Below are 17,301 nucleotides of genomic sequence, written 5' to 3' on the forward strand. Positions count from 1 at the left end.
AGAATCTTCCATCTGCTTGACTTGTAGCCCAAGAAAGTAGGTCAGCTCTCCATCAAGGCTCATCTCAAACTCAGACTTCATTTGTCTAACAAAATGTTCGACCATCTGCTCTGAAATCCCACCAAACATAATTTCATCTACATATATTTGTGCCACCATGAGCTTTCCTTCTTTATTTTTCATAAATAGGGTCTTGTCAATACCTCCCTTCCTGTAGCACTTGTTAGTGAGGAACACTGTGAGTCTCTCATACCAAGCCCTAGGATCTTTCTTCAAACCATGGAGGGCTTTCTTTAATTTGTACATATAATTTGGAAGATTTGGATCTGTGAATCCTTTAGGCTGTTCAACATATACTTCCTCATTTAAGTAGCCATTCAAGAAGGCACTTTTTACATACATTTGGAGCAGTTTGAACTTTAGAATACATGTCACTCCATGCAAAAGCCTAATGGACTTAAATGTTTCATCAAAATCCACTCCTTGTTCATCAGATTTATTCGTATACACCCACTTAGTACCTATGACATTTATTCTTTCAGGTCTAGGAACCAGTTCCCATGCTTCATTCCTCTTGAGTTGACCTAACTCCTCCTGCATGGTATTGATCCAGAACTCATCAGTCAAGGCTTCCTTGACATTCCTAGGCTCAATCTTGGACACAAAGAAGCCATGTGATATCACTTCCCTTGATCTAGTTGTGACCCCTTTATTTGGGTCTCCTATAATGAGATCTTTGGGATAATCCTTCTGAATTCTGATGGAGGGTTCCTTGTTGATTTTGTCATCTGCAGGTTCAGCTTGAGAAGGTTCACTCTCATTATTTCTGTCTGAGAAATCAGCTGGGGGATTATTTGGAGATATCTCAACATCGTCTGTGACATCAGTCTTTTGATCATCAACCACAACATTGATAGATTCCATCATTACTTTTTTTCTGGAATTAACAACTCTATATACTCTGTTGTCTGTTAAGTAGCCCGAAAATATTCCTTCATTACTTTTGGGATCCATCTTCCTTATTTGTTCACTTCTAATTTTGATAACTTGACTTTCCTTTTCTCTTTGAAGTTTTAGACAAAGATCTTTAAAGACTTCAAAAACATCAGATTTTTCTCTTATAAAATTGATCCAGATGTATCTGGAGAAGTCATCCACCACTACATAAGCATACTTCTTCCCACCAAGGCTTTCCACCTGCATGGGTCCCATCAAATCCATATGGAGGAGTTCCAGAACTTTGGAAGTGGTGTCATGTCTGAGATTCTGGTGTGACATCCTTGTCTGTTTTCCAATCTGACATTCCCCACAAACTTTTCTTTCATCAATCTTCAAGTTGGGAGTTCCTCTAACAGCTTCAATAGATATAATCCTCTTCATACCTTTGAGATGCGGATGGCCCAATCTTTGATGCCATATCTTCACTTCTTCTTCTTTGGCTAAAGTACACATTGAAGAATAACCAGTTTCTTGAGAACTCCACATGTAATAGTTGTCTTTAGACCTGACTCCTCTCATGATCACTTCATTTTCTTTGTTAGTAATCAGACATTCAGTTTTAGTGAAGTTCACATTTAAACCTTAGTCACACAGTTGACTGATGCTTATTAGATTTGCAGTCAATCCCTTAACAAGTAGGACATTGTCAAGGTCAGGAACTCCAGGGCAATCAAGCTTACCAATCCCCTTGATTCACCCTTTGCTCCATCACCAAAGGTTCCATAGCCGGTGGCATGAGGATGAAGGCCAGTTAGTAGGTTTTTGTTTCCAGTCATGTGTCTGGAACACCCACTATCAAAATACCAATCTTCTTTGGCTGAAACTCTGAAGGAAGTGTGAGTTATCAAACTTGTAACATCAGTCCTAGGAACCCATTGCTTTTTGTTGACAGGTATGTGATGTTCGAGTTTAGGTTGATGATGAGAGGGACTAGGATAGCCATACAGCTTATAGCAGAATGGTTTTATGTGGCCAAATTTTCCACAGTAATGACATTTCCATCTTTGATTTTTCCCTTTCTGCTGTCTTCCTGTATGATGTTGTGACATATGATGTGACATCTCTGGTTTGCACTTGGGTTTGAGCTTTGATTTGCTACCAGTGTGGCTGCACTCAGGTTTAGATTCATTGAACCCAATGCCAGACTTGTCTCCTGTCATTTGTCCAGTCTAGAGAATTTTGTCTAAGGTGTCAGATCCATTGTTCATCATTCTTACATACTTGGTCATCTCATCTAGTTTAGAATTCAAGAATACTGCTTAAGTCTTCAATTTGGAGATGATTTCCAAATGTTTTGCCTTCTCATTCTCCAATTGTGCTATCACTGTCTTCTGACTTTTAACTTGTCGACACACTTCTGCACTTCTGTGACACAACTCTCTGTAGGTAGTGGCCAACTCTTCAAAGGTTACTTCATCATCACTTGAATCTTCTTCAGAACCCCATCTTCCAGTCAAGGCAGTCACAAGATTTGCAAACTCTTTTGTTTCACTTTCATCAGACCAAGTGGCAGCAAGACTCCTCTTCTGTTTCTTGAGGTAGGTCCCACATTCAGTTCTAATGTGTCCATACCCATCACATTCATGGCACTGAACTCCTTTTCCTTCTTTGGGCTTTTCATCTGAACTTGTTCTTCTTCCAGCATTGTTGGATTTACTGATGTCAGATGCGATGTTCTTGACATTAGCCTTAGATCTTACATCCATCTTTTTCATAAGTCTGTTGAACTGTCTGCCCAGCATTGCAACATCATTTACCAGATCTTGACCACTTTCCTCCTCTTCCTCCATAGTGTTTGACATGAAGGCTATGCTTTTGACTTTCTTTTCAGATCCATCACACATTCCCATCTCAAATGTTTGAAGGGATCCAATTAGCTCATCAACTCTCATATTGGAAATGTCTTGAGACTCTTCTATGGTTGTCACTTTCATGGAAAATCTCTTAGGGAGTGACCTGAGTATTTTCCTCACTAATTTTTCATTTGACATCTTCTCACCCAGGGCTCCTGATGCATTAGAAATTTCAAGGATATTCATATGAAATTCATGAATATTTTCATATTCTTTCATCCTTAAATTTTCAAACTTGGTTCTGAGCAGCTACAATCTAGACATCTTCACTCTAGAGGTGCCTTCATGAGTGGTTTTCAGAATGTCCCAAGCATCTTTAGCCACTTCACAGTTGTTTACCAATATGAAGATATTCTTATCTACTCCATTGAATATAGCTTTCAATGCTTTAGAGTTCCCAAGGGCTGAATCATCCTCCTCCTTGGTCCATTGTTCTTCAGCCTTCTTATTAGTAGTAGCTTCTCCATCCTTGGTAACAACTGGATGTTCCCAGCCCGTTAGCACAGCCTTCCAAGCTTTATTATAGATTTTAGGAAGGCTACCATTCGAGGTTTCCAGTATTCATAGTTGGATCCATCCAGAATAGGTAGTCTGTGAACAGATCCTCCATCTCTCTCCATAGTACCAAAAAGTATCGTCCCTAGATCTCACCAAGAACCAGAGCAGGATGCCTGCTCTGATACCAATTGAAATTCTGGTATCAGATATGAGATGTCAAAGGTAATGTCACGACACTAATATCTGAACAACACAAATAGGATAAAAGATGAAGAACAGTAATGCAAGAGACACAAGCAATTGTTAACCCAGTTCGGTGCAAACTCACCTACGTCTGGGGGCTACCAAGCCAGGAAGGAAATCCACTAAATAGAATCAGTTCAAAGACTCTCAGTAAACAACACAAGTTACAGTCTTATTCACCTAATCTTTACCCGTGTGACTTCTACCTAAGAACTCTTAGATATGAGATCCCACTCACTCCCCCTCAATCACACCAGTGATATTAAACAAGAATTACAATGAAAAGAAGACACTCTTCAAAGACACACACTTGATCTTACTTAGCAGCTTCAATCATGTAGACACACACTCATGCTTAAAAGCTTTGAGTGACAAATTACAAATCAAAAATCAGACCAATTCAATCATCTATGGATGAATTGAATGGCTTACAAGTCACACGACCACACAAGACTTAAACCCTTATTCTCTCTCAAAATTTCGCTCGTTATTTCTTGTGTATCAAATCAGGTTTTCCATGTCCTTTTTATAGAAGCATTTGGCTGGGCTTGGACATCATAAAACCCTAAAACTATTTTCTATTCATATCTTCTCATGACAGTTGATTAGATCTCTTTGGAAAATAAGTTAATCACGTTCTAATCACTGATTGATAGCGTGTTCAATTAACTTATCAATCATACACAGATTTCCATTAAAAACGCAATCACATAATACATAACATTCAGACTGAATGTTTTGTATACAGATGTCATGACATCGGGTCTGACATCCTGGAAAAATCCTGCATAATTATATTTTAAACATCCAGCAGGTACAAGATATATTATGTTAAGACATCACATGTGACATCTTGTGAACACTCTTGGTTTTACCAAAATTGTTGCCAACACCTAGAACCAACAATTCGTAAATCCATTCGATGTGTGGTATACGTCCGCTCCTCATCTGTTTTGGGTAAAACAATGTTTTCGTCGATTAATACAATATAGCTTTCGCTAAAATCTACCAACAAACAAATATTTTTCTACCTAGAACTACGTAAGCCTTGAGTTCTCTATTGAGATACGTAGGAGTAGGATTGCGAAATCTTGTCAGGCCCGTTAATAAAAAACTTAGGTTTAGTCCCCTTCGTTGCAAAATCCAAAAATGTTCTTCTCTGTTCTATTCTTTCTTTCCCACCTAATAACTTGAGAAGCCTAACACTTCTAAGCTAACACTAACGCGTACAACTAATCTAACGGTTCCCGTTGAATACAACGGACATGAGGGGTGTTAATACCTTCCCCTTATGTAATCGACTCCCGAACCCTGATTTGGTTGCGACGACCATAATCATTGTCGTTCTTTCTTGGGTTTTATCGATATTTCCCCTTTCCTTTTTATGAGTAAATAAAGTTCGGTGGCGACTCTGTTCAGTCCATCATGCGAGCGCGTGATTATGCTTCGCTTAAGTCGTGTTCTCATTTTTCGAGGTGTGACAGATGGTGACTCTGTTGGGAAATACAATTTCCCTAAGTGAGTCAAGCCTAGTTAGGTTGCTTGTGTTTGTTTGTTTACTTTCGTGGATTTTCTTTATTTCTTTTGCTATCTTTATTGTCATATTGATAAAATTTGTTGTATTGGTTCCATTATGCTTTGGTACTTGGGATACTCTTATTGCAAACCTTGAGGGAAAGACTTTTTATCTGAGTCTCGAGTAAAAACATAAGGTACAACGAGGTTGAATAGTGAGTGTCCGCGAGATGAATTTATCGTTGGGTCAGTATGAGAACCTTACATAGAGTAGATCCTTGGGAGGATGTTGTCGCCCGACAAGTAAGTTGCCGTAAGTTCAAAATTTTCTAAGGGATCCATGACTCTGAGGACCATTTGTAGAACCTTAATCCTTTGTGCAACTAGGAAGATTGTTGTGTAGCATGGGTCTGCGAGATGAATTTATCGTTGGATCGATGCGAGAACCTCACTTAGAGTAGATTCTTTAGATGGAGTTGATGCACGGAAAGTAAGTTGCCGCAGGTAGCAAACAGTCTAATGGATCCATGACTCTAGGAACCTTTTTTGAAACCTTAGACCATACCTTGTGAGAACCATGTTCTATACGAAGCAATCAAACTTATCTATGCCTTAAGCCTATTGAACTTATACAAAATGCATCACATTCATCCACATACATTGCATTAACATCATTAAAAGTAAACTCATAGTTGTCTCTTCTTTTTTTCAGGAATTGAGAACTTGAAAATGACAACTCCAAGAAGAAACACTATCACACTTAAGTACAAGGAACCTAAGCTTGATAGTCTGAAAGGTTTGATCTCTGATTTGACTCTCAGTAAGCGTGATGACTTTGGAAAAGACTATGGGAAAATTTTGAGCCTTCTAACTAAGAAAGTTGACTATGGGATTATCAGCTCTTTGGCACAATATTATGATCTACGTCTACGTTGTTTCACATTCGCTGATTTCCAACTAGCTCCTTTGGAGGAAGTTGAGAGAATTGTGGGTCTAAAGTTGAAAGATTTCAATCCATTTCCAAAGCTCGAAGAGGAAGTAGGCCCAAAGAAGATAACTTTAGCCTTAAGTATCGATGTCCCAACTGTTCTAGCCAATTGGCTCGAGAAAGGGGGTTTCAAAGGTTTTGACATGAGATTCTTGGAAGAATTAGCTTTGAATTTCAAGAAAGAAGGAAATTGGAATGCATTCTATGTTGCGTTGGCTTTATTGATCCATGGGATTGTGCTCTTCCCAAATGTTGAAAAGTTTGTGGATCATTTAGCCATAGAAGTCTTTCTCTCTAACAATCCTATACCATTTCTCTGAGCTGACATTTACCATGCCCTTCACGCTCGACATGAAAAGAGGGGTGGAACTTTGTTGTGTTGTGCTCCTTTTCTTTATACTTGGTTCATGCAACACATGCCCAAAAAAGGCCCTTTTATGGAAAAGAAACTTAAATCTCCTCAAAGACTAGCTTCTCTCACTATAAGCTCTATCATATGGTATATCAGAGAGTGGGAAACCCCAGACATCATTGTCAGCTGTGGGGAATTTCCTAATGTTCAATTGTTGGGTACTAAGGGTTACATCAATTATAACCCTATGTTATCTTGAATGCAACACTGCTACTCCATGGATGGCCCTCCTGGAGTAAAAGACTTACAGCCATTTGTGCTCTTTGACATCCAAGCCAGTAATCCTAATGCAAGAGTGATCCGAAAGCCTTGGTTGAAGATTGTTAGGAAGGGTAAAGAGTTTGGAAAACGAAACACTCTTGTCAAAGAACCTTACACTTGATGGGTGAAAGAAAGAGTTGAAGAAATCCATTTGCCATTTATCTTTAATGCTTCAGCTTTTCCTAAAATTCCTGAGCCAAAGCCCATACTTCCTGAGGACATGGAGAAACTCGCTGCTAAAGTTAAGGAGCTCGAGTTGGATAATACCGAATTACGAATTCAGATGAACTGAGCTATCTTGGAAAATAAAAATTTGAAGGATGAACGTAAGGGGAAAGCCCAGGAACTTAAGGATAGTAACAAGAGAGCCAGACTATTAGAAGACCAGAAGGACGATCTTGATCATATCCTTATAGGTTCCACATCAGTGATGAAGACCAGAAAGGAAGAGCTCAAGAAAGCTGAATATAGAATTTGTGAGTTAGGAAGGATGTTGGATAAATCTCTTATGGAAAAGAAAGAAATTAAGCTCAACCTTGAGGAACAGATCCGTGAACTGAAGGACACTCTGAAGAAATGCAAATAAAAGTTGTCCCGCGAGATACTCCAAAAGGAAGAAGCTGAAAGAAACTGTCACCACCTAAAGTACCAGTTGGAAGAAGCTAATTCGAGGTTTGCAGTTTTGGAGAGCCAAGAAGGTGATACAGCCTACTTGCTCCTAAAGAATGATTGTGTGTATTGGAAAAGGCTGTATAGAGAGGCTAGAGCAACCTTAGATAAATATCATTAAGTCATTAAGAAACTCCAAGAGCTCTATGTTGAATGGAATGGCAAATTCCGCAACTTAGCTAGATTTGTTAACCTCAACATGTTGGAACTCCCAGAAAAACTCCAATAAGCCGATTGGTGTATGTGTCCAGAAAACACACCTCCTCAAGTTTTCAATTTTATCAAGTTTTGCAAGAAAATGGTGAAGGATCTCACCACAGATCTTGCTACGATCATAAGAGCCGAAACGGGGCTTAAGTTTACTTGTACTTGAATTTGAATTGTTGGTGTTTGAATCTTTTGTATTTGAATTTGAATCATTTGTACTTGAAGTTAAATCATTTTGTATTCGAATTTGATTTTAATTAATGGAAGTTGTCGTTTTGGGCCTCGATTATTACGTTTTATTCTTATTTAATATATTCTAACATTGCTGGAATAAATAATAGAGATAACTAAGAGCTTTGCACAAAATGCACCCATAACATACATTCATGTCATTCTTCAAACAAAAGAACTCATTGTTGTGTCTTCTTCAGATCCACAATGAGTCCTCAACACCACTACAACACCAGAGCCAGCGCTCGTCAAAGAATGGCAGATCAAGAACAAGAATTGGAGAGAGTAAGCTCAAAATTTGAAGACCTACGAGGAAACATGGGTCAAGTCATGGAGATACTACAAGTCATTAAGGCCAAGTTGGACACCCAAACGACGGTCGTTTCAGAAATCACCGGTCCTACGATTGAACCCTAAACTACAAGGACGTTGCCTACCACTTAGCCAGTCTACGATTTACCTCCCGGCTTCACACCTCCAGTTGAAGGCGCCCCTGGTTTTATACAATCCACTCAGCAGACGGTTACTCTACCAACTATCGATGAAACTCATCCCGTGGTCCACACGTTTGCACCATCCTTTGTCCATGCACACTTGCAACCTTATTTTGAAGATCAACAACATGCTCCAGATTTTTCTGACGAAGATGATGAAAGGCATGAAGACATAAGAGGAATGAAAGAGAATTTCCAAATTCTTGAGAAAAGGTTAAGGGCTATGGAAGGTGACCCAGTTTTTGGTGTTGCTGCTAGGGAGATGTGCTTAGTGTCTGGTCTTGTGATTCCTGCAAAATTCAAGACCCCAAATTTCGATAGGTACGAGGGCCACTCATGCCCTAAAATTCACCTTATTATGTACTATCGAAAAATGGCTGGCACGTAAAGGACAATAAACTTATGATACATTGCTTCCAAGACAACTTGAGGGGTGCTCCCTCTAAGTGGTACTTAAGCCTTGATCAAAGTAGATCTCGCTGTTTCCAAGACTTATATGATGCTTTCATCCAACATTATAAGTATAACATGGATATGGCCCCAGATAGGAGGCAATTGCTCAGCATGTCCCAGAAAGATAACGAGTCTTTTAAGGAATATGGACAACGATGGAGGGAAGTGGCCTCGCAAGTCAAACCACCCCTTGTTGAGAAGGATTTAGCAGATCGGTTCATGGATACGGTAAAACCTATGTTCTATGAAAGGATGGTCAGTAGTGTATCAGCAAGCTTCTCTGACTTGGTTTCCGTGGGCATAAAAGACGAGCTTGGATTAAAGAATGGAAAAATGATAACCACCACTGAAACATCCGGTAATAATATCAAAAAGTTTTCCGGAGGTTTTCAAAGACAGAAAGAAGGTGAAACAAACGCAGTGTCGACCAGTCAAAGAAGGAGTCACTCGTGGAAGAAGGAACAACAACAAATTGCTCAATAACAACCAACTTATCCAGCACAATATATCCAACAACTGTATGTGGCAGTAGTCACACCAACTTTCAACCAATCACAAGCTCATGTATATCAACCTGTTCAACAAGCACCAGTATACCAGCAAGTACCCATGGCACCCGCTTATCAACAGCCAAGGGCACAGGTTCCACGTCTACAAAATCTTCCAAATCAAAATAGGGTACAAAGAGGTTGACCTCCTTTCGCTTCAATCCCTATGACGTACACTGAGTTATACCCATCATTGCTGCATAAAGGGTTTGTGACTCCCATACCTTTGGGTCCTCCACTGAATCCTTTACCTCCATGGTACAATAAAGGTTCCCATTGGCCTTTCCATGAGGGTTCCCCTAGGCATGATTTAGAGGGATGTTATCCTTTGAAGCATATTATGCGAGAGCTGGTTGAGAAGAAGATCCTTTCATTCCGAGATGTTGGACCCAACGTAAAAAGTAACCCTCTACCGGCGCATGGTGATGTTAATGCCATTAAGGATATTTCTGATGTTTGTATAATAATAAATGTTGAAGATGTTAAAAATCCGTTGCTAGCACTCCGTGCAAAATTGGTGGGAGCTAGTTTGATTGGTGCATGTCACAACAACTGTGAAGAATGTGTCGTTTGTCCAAAGGGTGTAAAGTGTTCTGAATTGATATTTAAAACTTGATGGATCAGAGTGTTTTACAAGTCTATGGTCCTGCAACAAACAAGGAAATTTTAGTAATTGAACCCTTTTTCAATCTACCGGAACCTGTTGAGTTAACTTATCAAAGAAAAGATGTTTCTCATCCATCACCCGTGGTAGTTTGTATGCCTACCCTTTTCCCTTCGAAAGCACCAAGGCGGTGCCTTGGAAATATGACATAATTGTGCTAGATGGAGTGATAGATGAAGAACCCAAAGATGTTGAAGGTGAGAAAAGCTTGAAGAATGTTGACACCAATATCACGAACATCGCAGGGACGAGCAGAATGACCCGCAACGGTCGGATTTGTACTCCCGATATAAATATAATCCCTCAAGAACCAACAAGGGAAGCTACAACTGCAAATCCTGCCCTAGAGTATGGAGGGGTATAGCCGGTAGTGCAATTAGATGAAGCGATTGAATTTATGGAAATGATAAAGAAAAGCGACTACAAGATAGTCGATCAGTTACATCAAACACCGTCAAAAATATCTATCTTGTCCTTGCTTCCGAATTCCCAAGCTCATAGGGAGGCTCTACTGAAAGTTCTTGCTCAAGCTCATGTTACCCAGGATATAACAGTTGGCCAATTTGATGGGGTGGTCGCCAATATCACAGCTTGCAACACTCTAAGTTTCAGCAATGAAGAGTTACCCAAGGAAGGGAAAAATCACAATTGTGCCTTGCATGTATCCATAAAGTGCCAGGAAGATGCTTTGGCTAGGGTTTTAGTTGACACTGGATCATCCCTCAATGTTCTACCAAAGAGGGCACTTGCTAAACTATCTTACCAAGGGTCGAAGATGAAACCCAGTGCGCTCGTGGTAAAAGCGTTTGACAGTTCCCAAAGGACAGTAGTTAGGGAGGTAGAGCTACCAATCCAAATCGGACCACATGTATTCCCCACCAATTTCCAAGCCATGGACATAAATCCCGCTTATAGTTGCCCTTTGGGACGTCCGTGGATACATGTTACTGGGGCAGTGACTTCTACTTTGCATCAGAAAATGAAGTTTGTCGTCGATGACAAGCTCGCCATTGTCTCGGGTGAAAAAGATTTTATCATTAGTCAACCCTCATCTTTCCGTTATATCGAGGCTGATGAAGATGCCTTAGAAACTTCTTTCCAAGAACTTGAAATATCCAATACCACACTTGCAGAAGTAAAGGATCCTGTTGAGAAAACCAGTTTGTCGTTCGCCTCTTTGAAGAGTGCAAAGTCAGCAGTTGAAAGTAGAGGCCCTACAGGTTGGGGTACAAGCCTTCTGCTAAGGAAGAAGCCTTGGTCCCTGCAAAGGACCGCATACGGAGCATACAAGAAGTTTTCCTAAGCACAGGATTTATCCATGGGGATCAAGTTGGCGTAGTTGAACACGACACTGAAGATGAAGAAGCATCAAATTTGATATACCATTGTGAAGCAGCCTTAACAAATTGGGAGGCAGTTGAGATTCCAGAAGTTTTTCCCGTTTCAAAGTAATTGTGTTTCTTTTTATTTTTCAAAATCCTTAGCTCTTCCCAAGGCTAACGGATCATTTGTAGGGCCACTTTAAATTTCAAAGTCATTTTGACAAATAATGAGCATTTTGTTCAAATTTTTATCGTTCATTTTATTTTCCTTCCTTAAAATGGCAATCTTTTAAAAAACTACCAAAATAATTTTATTTCTTTTGCATTTTTATTTCACTTTTCTAAAAAACCATCATTTAAAAAAACATGCAGAATAATCAATAAACCGGTTGAATTCGATGACCCCACTACTTCCTATAACTTTGAATTCCCCATCTACCAAGCGGAAGAGGATAGTGAGGAAGATTGTGATTTCCCTGAAGAAATGGCAAGGCTGCTCGAGCACGAGTCAAAGGCCCTCCATCCGCATCAAGAACCGGTGGAGACAATCAACCTTGGCACTGAGGAAGAGAAGAAAGAGGTCAAAGTTGGGACTACAGTTGGGGCAAGCATCAAAGACAGATTGATCAAGTTTCTACAAGAATATGTAGATGTATTTGCATGGTCATACCAGGATATGCCAGGTTTAGATACTGATATTGTTGTCCACAAGCTGCCACTACATCCAGATTTCCTGCAGGTGAAGCAAAAGCTCCGAAGAGCAAGACCCGACATGGCTCTAAAGATTTGTGACGAGGTGAAACGCCAATTTGATACCGGTTGTCTAGCAGTTGCGAAGTACCCTCAATGGGTAGCTAATATTGTACCAGTACCCAAAAAGGATGGCAAGGTCAGGATGTGTGTTGATTACAGGGATCTAAACAAAGCTAGTCCAAAGGACGATTTCCCCCTGCCACATGTTGACACTCTGGTAGACAACACTGCTAAGTTCATGGTCTTCTCCTTTATGGACGGATTCTCGGGTTATAATCAAATTCATATGGCTCCAGAAGACATGGAAAAGACCACATTCATCACCCCTTATGGAACATTTTGCTACAAGGTAATGCCATTTGGTCTCAAAAATGTCGGGGCAACTTACCAAAGAACAATGGTCACTCTTTTCCATGATATGATGCACAAGGAAATTGAGGTTTATGTCGATGATATGATCTCAAAATCCCAAAGTTAAGAGGATCATATAGATCCCTTGCAAAAGCTATTTGAGCGTCTCCGAAAATCCCGACTACGGCTGAATCCTGCTAAATGCACCTTTGGTGTCTGATCTGGAAAGTTGCTTGGTTTTCTTATTAATCAACAAGGAATTGAGGTAGATCCAGACAAGGTTAGAGCAATACAAGAAATGCCTGCTCCACGTACAGAGAAAGAAGTTAGAGGATTCCTAGGACGTTTCAACTATATCTCTAGGTTTATATCTCATATGACTGCTACGTGTGAACCTATATTCAAGTTTCTTAGAAAAGATCAAGCAGTTGAATGGAATTCTGATTTCCAAAGGGCTTTTGAGAAGATCGGATAATACCTGCAAGAGCCCCTGATAACACTGAAATTTACCGTATTTTCGACTCCGATTTCACATGCATTCTAGTTGTTTTATTGTTATTTTGTTGTGTTATTGCTATGTTTTCCTTTGTTTTCAGGTTTTTACTTTAATCGGAGCCCCGATCGAGAAAAAGAGCGAAAAAGAGCCAAAAACCCTAAAATTCAGCATTTTGTACTTGTGGCCTACCCCATGGCTGGCGCCATAGACCCTGCCATGACGTGTCCAAGCTCAACTTCCCTCAACTTCCACGTTCCCCACTACTTCCACTAAGGCGCCTCATTTTGTGCTTGTGGCGGGCGCCATGGCCTTGTGGCGGGCGCCACAAGAGGAAAGTTTTTCCCTCCCATTTTCAAGTTGAAGGGCATCCTTGTCATTTCCATCTTTTTACTTGCTTATAAATAGAAACTCGAAATCACTTTTACAAGCATCCAAACTTAGAGCAGAGGCAAACTCAGAGCAACTTTGTTTCACTTAGGCATATATTCAGTTTTATAAAGTGGTAATCGCTTCGCATTGGAGTGTTACCACAATTGTGTAATCGAGTCTGTGATAGAGTCTGTAATCGAGTTTGGAGCACTTTGGAAGGAAGTTAATCCTGCCACCATTTTCATTTCCGGTTTGCAATTTATTTAACCCTCCGATTGGAGCAGGTTTTTATTACTTGTCTTTATCTTATTTATTTTCCCGCACTCGCTTTAAATTATTTATTTCCACGCACTCGCTTTAAATTATTTATTTCCTCGCACTCGCTTTAAATTATTTATTTCCTGGCACTCGCTTTAAATTATTTACTTCTCGCACTCGCACTACTTTTATTTACTTTCCGCACTCGCACTACTTTTATTTACTTTCCGCACTCGTACTACTTTTATTTATTTTAATGCACTTTTACTTTACCATGTCTAACTAAATTTATAAGGTTATAATGTAAGGATCGTAATTGAACCAATAATCCGTACAATTGTTCTTAGAAACACTTAAGGGATATTTTAACTTTCAACTTAAGTTTTCCCGCACTTCAATTCTGTTGGGTAAGATCGAAAGCCGTCCAATGTCTTTTTAAACTTAATTGTTTTTAACTATTTCAAAAACTGCGAAAGCGCTTTGTTTAGTTCATTAGGAGATTTTAACATTAAGAAGAAAAGAGATTTTAAAACTATTTTCGGACGCGTTTATAAGTTTAGAGTCTGGTTCGTAAGAACCTGTTTTGGTTAAGAAATCCAGGTTATAATACTTTTCAACTTAGTTAAGATACTATATTTCTGAAAAATAGGTTTACTACTCTAACGCAATGCGCGCCTTTTTATAAGTGACGATAAGAGGGTTTGATTAGGGAGTACAACTCGGTTCTGAATACGCGAAAGCGACAGTTCCTGTTAAATTAGTTCTTTTCAAAGTAGGAAACATTGCCCATAAGTAGCTCTATTAGCAAGTACTTGGATTATTAATTGATTACGTGAATTACATTCGACCCTGTCTTTATTAATTGAACTTTATTTCATTACTTTACTTTTTATTGCACATTCCAAAAAAAACACCTATTTTGATTGCCTTTGATAAACACCATAACAATAGATAACGATAGATTGACACTTGGTCTCAGTGGATTCGACAATCTTTTTTATTACTCTGACGCATTCGTATACTTGCGAAACACCGCATCAAGTTTTTGGCGCCGTTGCCGGGGACCAATTTCGTCAAATTTCATTTTCCTGTTGTTATATCGTTTAAACTTAGGCTATTTTCCCGCCGGTCAATGCGAAGAACTCGCAGCACCGGAAGTTTAAGCTTAGTATACCCTCTGGCGGAACCTGAACGTTACGCTCGCGCACGTTTATTCTTTCATAGAATTAAGAGAGCTATGGTCGAAGATCAAAACCAAAGACCTCTTAAAGATTTCTCCCAACCATCTAATGAAGAACCTAGTTCTAGTATAGTAAACCCAACCATCCCAGCTAATAATTTTGAACTTAAACCATCCCTGTTGCAACTAGTGCAATAGAGACAATTCGCGGGTCTCGCTACTGAGAACCCAAACCAACATTTAAAAATATTTCTTCAATTAGCAGACACTTTTAAAACCAATGGAGCTTCTCCTGAGGCAATACGTTTAAGATTATTTCCTTTTTCCCTCAGAGATAAAGCCATATCATGGTTAGATTCCCTTCCACCCAATTCCATTACGACTTGGGATAACCTTAGAAGAGTTTTTCTTGCTAGATATTTTCCCCCAAGTAAGACCGCCGTTCTTCGAAACCATATAACTAGATTTACCCAAAACCAAGGAGAATCGTTGTTCGAAGCTTGGGAGAGATATAAAGAGTTGTTACGAGCATGCCCACATCATGGTTTAGAAAATTGGTTAATCATTCAAACCTTCTATAATGGACTTCATTACAACACAAAGATGACCATCGACGCTGTCGCAGGCGGTGCTCTGATGAACAAACCTTATCCTGAAGTTAGTGCCCTCATCGAAGATATGGCTCAAAACCATCAATCATGGGGAGTCGAACGAGCGACAGTTGAGAAGAAGGAAGCCTAAGGAGGAGTGCATGAACTAAGCTCTATAGACATGATGCAAGCTAAAATGGACGCATTAGCCCTTAAAGTCGAGCAGATGTGCATAAACCCGAATACTGTAGCCGCAGTTTCGTCGGATTGTGAGATATGTGGAACCAAAGGACACCAATCTGCAGAATGCAGTCTATTAAACGAAACCCACTCTGAGCAAGTGAACTACACCCAAGGGAACCCATACTCGAATACCTATAACCCTGGATGGAGGAATCACCCGAACTTCTCCTATAAAAACAATAACCCTATTCAAAATAACGCACCCCCGAGACCTAGTTATCAAGCCCCAATATCAAATCAACCTATGAAACCTGTACCACCAAAGCCGAGCCTTGAGAAAATTATGGAAAGTTTTATCACCGCTCAAATCCAACAAAACAAGGAGTTCATGAACCAAAACATTCATGTTAACGAATTGATTACTCAGTTAGGAACCAAGGTTGACCAAATAGTTACTCATACCAAGATGCTTGAAACCCAGATCTCTCAGGTAGCTTTAAACCAAGCCCCTCAGACCACACCTGGAGGATAATTCCCTGGACAACCTCAACAAAATCCGAGAGGACAAGCCAATGCCATTACCCTACGAAGTGGGAACGCTTATGATGAGCCACCAAACCCTAGATTGAGTGAACCCGAAACTTATAAGGAATGTACCAAACCCACGGACGAAGTAAAGGAACCAGAGGAACCTAAAAACCAGGAAGGTCGAGAAAAAGGAGAAGAACCTAAAGATAAAACTTACGTACCACCCCCGCCATATAAACCACCTATACCATATCCGCAAAGACTCAAACAAACCCAAATCAATAAACAGTATCAAAAATTTATTAAAGTCATAGAAAAACTGCATGTAGAAATCCCTTTCATAGAAGCCATCACCCAAATACCTTCTTATGCAAAGTTTCTCAAAGACATCCTTACCAACAAACGTAGACTTGACGATCCGAAGCCTTTGGAATGTAATGCTATTTCCGAGAACAAATTAGCAAAGAAAGATAAAGATCCTGGAAATTTATCCATTCCTTGCCTTTTGGGTAATCATGTCATCGAAAAAGCTTTTCTAGACTTAGGAACTAGTGTGAGCTTAATTCCTTTAACGGTTTGTGAGAGGTTAAACTTAGGAGAATTACAGCCCACTAAGATGTCACTTCAGTTAGCCGATAGATCTGTTAAATATCCGATAGGAATTTTAGAAGATGTTCCTGTTAGGATAGATCAGTTATTTATCCCTACTGATTTTGTTGTCATGGACATCAAAAAGGACAATGATATACCAATCCTTCTAGGTAGACCATTCTTATCGACTGCAGGAGCCATAATAGATGTCAAGAAAGGAAAGTTGACATTTGAGGTAGGCAACGAGAAAATAGAATTTATACTTTCGAAATTTCTTACGGCACCTGTGATAGGAGACTCGTGTTATGCCTTAGATGTCATTGATGAATGTGTTAGAAAATTAGAACAAAAATAAATTATAAAAACAATTAAGTTACCATCAACTCTCATAAGGAAAGATGATGACTTTAAGAAACCCTACATCAATGATAACCTTTACGAATGTTTATCCCTTACCCCAGATCCTATGCCATGCCCTAAGAAACCAACCTTAGAACTTAAGGAACTGCCTAAGAACCTGATATATGAGTTCCTCGATGAAAAGATGAACCGTCCAGTTATAGTCAGTGCTACCTTGAGCCAAGAGGAAACAAACCAACTTTTAGATGTTTTACGAAGATATCCCTCAGCCTTAGGATATAATAT

At 39.6% G+C, this 17,301-nt stretch overlaps 1 non-coding gene across 1 annotated transcript; it reads right to left on the reverse strand.

Moving 5' to 3' along the window:
- Positions 1-15,205: 15,205 nt before the first annotated feature.
- On the reverse strand, positions 15,206-15,312 carry LOC127125072 (small nucleolar RNA R71). Its single transcript, XR_007804536.1, has one exon. It is a non-coding gene; the product is annotated as a small nucleolar RNA R71 (small nucleolar RNA).
- Positions 15,313-17,301: the final 1,989 nt, after the last annotated feature.

The sequence above is a fragment of the Lathyrus oleraceus genome, chromosome 2, assembly GCF_024323335.1.
Source record: "Lathyrus oleraceus cultivar Zhongwan6 chromosome 2, CAAS_Psat_ZW6_1.0, whole genome shotgun sequence".
NCBI classification, from domain to species: domain Eukaryota; kingdom Viridiplantae; phylum Streptophyta; class Magnoliopsida; order Fabales; family Fabaceae; genus Lathyrus; species Lathyrus oleraceus.